Below are 4,983 nucleotides of genomic sequence, written 5' to 3' on the forward strand. Positions count from 1 at the left end.
TCCAGTTCTATTTCTCCATGTTAAACTGGGAAATCGATACTCTCTCATCATCAGTGTGATTTCTAAGCACTACAGTTTAGAATACTTTTTAAAAATGAAGTACAGATCAACAAACTACACCAAGTGCCTACCATGTGCCAGATATTCTGCATTTTTAACAGGACTCCTATGACAAAACTTGGTTGTGGAATATTACTCATTTCTATCTTGCCGACAAGCAAACTGATACTTGAGAAAGGAAAGAAACAATGGAACTAGAAATCAATGTCAAGTATCTGTGACTCCGAAACCACATATTCTGTACATTAAAGCCTCTCATTGTGGAAATAATAAAAAAACCAACCAGATACTATGAATGCTAACCTATGTCTGTCTTATTTAATTATCACAACAAACTGATGAGCTAGCTAGTTCTGTTATCTCCACTTCACAAACGAAGAAACCAATGCTCATGCTCACTTCCACTGCACATAAACTAAAATTGAAAAAATGAATAGATGATAACATCGCCCTTATGTAAGGAGGACACATAAATTCATAAAATATGCTATATTTCTCTATATTTGTACAATAAAATGATTAGCAACATGAATGAATGCATAACTTCCATACTCATATATTCAATGAATCTCATATACATAATATTGAGTGAAAGAAATGAGACAAGAAAAGAAAACATAGCATGTGATTCCATTCACATAAACTTTAAAAAACAGGCAAAAGTAAACTATAGGGTTTATATATAGAGAAAAGCAAGCAAGCTATTATCTATTATTGCATATTCTCATTCATATTCCTTCCATTTCGGTTTCTTTTATTTATGCATAATATACCTTAAAATAAAATTTTATTTTTCTAGGCCCAAGGGAAGGGACTGGGACCTTTCCCAGAGAAACTTTACAGGTTTCACCTTGGGATGCACCATAAGTACAGAGATGAGAATTGTGAGAGGACCAAGCCAGGGGAGAGAGGTGGGCTGGGGACAGTTACTTTGCATGGCATGTTGTGGACAAAAACATTAGCTTACAGGGGATAAATAGATCTTTGAAAAAGGTATGTTACATGCCAAAAAATGCCTTATGATTCATTGTACTCCAAATCCCTATAATGGAGAACTCCAGAAACCCCATAGGCCAAAATGCTAATGTTGAAACTTCATAAATATAAACCCTCTTTCTTGCCTTAGTCCAGGAGTTGTAGGGACCAGAGAACAATTGCTTGTAGTATGGTATATTATTGGAAAAGAGCAGAGTTTGTGTGTCTAGCTTGAGATCATTATCTTGGATCTGCTAAACTGTGTAACCTTGAGAAAGTCACTTCCTTTCTCTGAGTCTCAACTTCTTCATAAATGGGGGCGTGAAAGGCTTAGCATACACTAAGAATCATTAAAATTAAAATTGGATAATCATACTACCTAACTTACAAACTTATTTTAGGAAAGCACCTGACACAGTAGATACACAGTAAATAAGTTTTCTTCATTTTCTTCACTTAGTGGCCCTTGCCAGACCTCAAAAGATAAAGCAGAAAACTCAATGTCAGATGACTTGTGAAGATATGTGTTGGTTTATTTTTGGAAGGATATATTTCAAAGGCTACAAATTTATCATTGTCAAAAGAAGACACTCATGAAAACATAACGTGAATCTGCTATCTCCTTCAAGTTCTCTCTTATTTGGGGGAGCAGAAAAACAGAAAGAAGGGGTCTACCTGACTATATTCCTTCATCAAAACAATATTCTGCTGTTTCAAAATCTACTTTGGGTTAAATATCCCTATCCACAAATCAACATAGCACACAACCATAGGAGCTCGAAGGAATAAAATTTGATTAACACTGAAGCGACTATCCTTTGTTATCTATTAAAACACCTTGCCTATGGCCTTTGGCTAGCATTACTTGGTGAAAAGGTATTCCATGCTGGTTATTAAGAGTCAATGTAATATAAGAAACTATAAAAATACCAGTGAGTTCATTGAAACAGATGTGATGCCCAAAGATAATTATGACTGCCATCCTTTTACGACCCTAGGGAGGTATCAACTATTGTCGTTGATGTTTCTGCTAGACTGAACCACCTCCCCAACCCACCAACCATAGAACCTGCAGTTGACATGCTAAAATTACTGTAAAGTATTTTGGTTTGGTAGCCAGAGAAACTTGTGTCTGAACCTGGCTGTGGCACTTACTGGCTAGGCAGACTACAAGTCACTTTTCTCTCAGTCTCAGTTTCCACATCTCTCAGACAAGAATAATAATGGTACCTGATTCACAAAATTACTGTAAAGACTCAATGAGATTATGTTATATAAAGCACCTAGTTGACACTTCACACCAATTAGGCACTCCAATGTTAGTTTCCTCTTGCCTTGCTCACTAAAGCATCTACCTTATTTCAGTTAATGAATTTAGCTACAGGTTTGAATATTCCCAGTGTGTAGTTGACTAGATCCTAAGATACTGTAGCATGCTGTGTTTCAAAATGGCTCAGTCTTAGGTCCCTATTTAACTTCACTAAACCAGAGCTCAGAAAACTGGCCAGCCAAACCATAGTCAGCCTGAGGCCTATTTTGGTATGGCCTGTCAGCTAAAACTGGTGTTCACTTATGTAAAGGATTTCAAGGAAAAGAAAAATAGAATGAAGAAGAAGTAAAAGATATAGTATGTGGTCTACAAAGCCTAAAAACATTTACAATCTGACCCTTGAGAAAATATGCTTGTCATACTCTGCACTAGTCGCTAGTGAGTAGGAAAAGCACATGTAATTAATAGGCTGTGGGAATTACTTTTTTCTAATCTGTCCTTTCTTTCTTCTCCTTTTCTTGTAACAGATTCTTGAAAATCTGAGTGGGCCTGTGATTTAGGTTTTGCCAAGGAAAATATCACACTTTCTCTGGCAGCAGTGATTGATCAAGCCCAATTCGTGTCAATCTCAGTCTTTTACTGAGATATGTAGATTCTAGGAAAAAAGGAAGATTTTTACCCACTGAAGTTGTTGAAATGAGGCTCTTGTCAGCCATGTTTCCTGCCAAGTAGACATAACCCTGTCTGAAGTAAGAGAGCATGAAATAAATTTGCATAGAAAAATCAAAGATAAGAGATATGCAGAGAAAAGGAGAGTACTAGCAGCTTTGAGTCTCTAGTTCTACTCACCAAAATCTTGGTTCCTACAGTTCTTCAATTGCACGAGTTACCCTAGTACTTCTTCCTAGATTATTCCAGCAAATTCTTCCTAAAATAAAGCCAATAAATGCCTTTTTGTTTAGCTGGTCTGTGTCTAAGTTAAATTGATTTTCTGTTGCCTATAACCAAACACAGCCTGTTCTAATAGAGCTCAGTTTTGAAATTCAGCATAAGTGGAATGAAATTAATATCCCATTTCTTAATTAGATGGCCTTGAGCAATTTACATCATGCCATTAGGGCTTCAGTTTTTCTCTTTTGCAAAACCAGGACAATAATACATACATAGTAGAGTTTTTGTGATATGTAGGTAAGATAGACATAAAATAAGAGTCATGGTGCAGGGTGCGATGGGTGTTCAGAAGATGTGAGTTTCCTTCCCCAATGGCAAGATCTAACAGATCAGCTGACCTACAGGCAGGGAAACCTTCCATAATTCCTATCTCTTTAAACATTCTGGGGTTACTCATGAGCATAAGAAACCTGCCAGGCCTCCACCATATGAGTCAGATCTGGGAATCACCAGCCAAAATGACAAGTGTAGTCTAGCAGCTTGGGCTTAATAACAAGCCACTGAAACTTCTTCAGCCCTTCTTGAATCAAGTCAGCCTCCTCTTGCCATACCTATGTAACCTCTTAAACTATACTCTAACCCTCCTAGATTTTTCAATCAATTAAATAAGCTTGTTTGTTCAGAAGTGATCTTCGACTTTGAAGTGAAAAGGTGTTCTGACATCACTGTATGGGGAAAAATCAAGATTAGCAAACCTCTTCAAATAAGGAGCTTCATTAATCTTGAAAGATAACTCCATTAGCTTTAAGGAAAAAGTTAGGTGGTGAAAGAGTAAAGAGGAAGTCTCAGTTTTTTCACTTAGACCAAGATAGGTCATATACATCAGAAAGGAGCCAGGCCTGTCTACTCTGTCCTCAGGCCAGGCTTCCCTGTGGTGAAATGGGGTCAGCAAAACTCTTTCTTTGGACTACCTGACTGAAACCTGAGGGTTAGACTCAGGTGCAATTCTTCAGGGGAGGATACGTAGGAAGTTTGCAAGGGATAAGCTAACCCAATCTCAATATTGCCCCCAAAAAGAAGATGGGCTCCTCTACACAGAAGACAGGAATAAGAACAATAGCCCTTTCACCCTCTCCCTACTTACAGGAGGTAGAAAATCAACCCAAGAGATTTCAAAAGAGCCTAGCATTCCCATTAGCCATATAAAAGGTAGGGAGAGGGAGTGACCAACACAAAGGCAAAGCCCTTTACTGATCAAGTTGCTGAGCCTGAGGCAGAAAGTGTGGGAGTCCAAAGATGCTTACAGAGTAAGGCCTAACATTCCAAGGATGAGGCAGCCTTTCTTAGGATATGCTTCATTGACTTAGTTATTGTGCCGTTGGATCAACATGGAAAACAAAGCAGTAAGGACATTACAAGAAAACACATCTACAAAGTGTTCTCTCATGAACATAGATGCTGAGACACTAAAAGTATTATCAAATCAAATCTAGCCTTATATAAAGGAATATGCATCACAAGCAAGTGGGGCTTGTTCTAGGAATGCAAGTGTGGTTTAGCATTCAAAATCATTAACATAGAAAGTTGGAAATTATATGATCATCTAAGGAGATGCAGAAAAGCTTTTGAAAAAATTAAACACCCATACAAGATAAAAACTATTAGCAGAGTAGGTATAAAAGGGAACTTTCTTAATCTGATAAAGATTATCTACAGAAACCTACAGCAAACATCACACTTAGTCGTGAAGTATCAAAAGCCTTCCTCCTAAAATCAAGAATAAATGA

The 4,983-nt window shown here is 37.4% G+C and overlaps 1 non-coding gene across 1 annotated transcript; it reads left to right on the forward strand.

Annotated features, from left to right (window-relative positions):
- Positions 1–453: 453 nt before the first annotated feature.
- On the forward strand, positions 454–557 carry LOC117078630. The gene has a single exon (XR_004435071.1). It is a non-coding gene; the product is annotated as a U6 spliceosomal RNA (small nuclear RNA).
- The last annotated feature ends 4,426 nt before the right edge of the window (positions 558–4,983 follow it).

Source organism: Trachypithecus francoisi, unplaced genomic scaffold, assembly GCF_009764315.1.
Source record: "Trachypithecus francoisi isolate TF-2019V2 unplaced genomic scaffold, Tfra_2.0 Lachesis_group6, whole genome shotgun sequence".
Lineage (NCBI taxonomy): Eukaryota > Metazoa > Chordata > Mammalia > Primates > Cercopithecidae > Trachypithecus > Trachypithecus francoisi.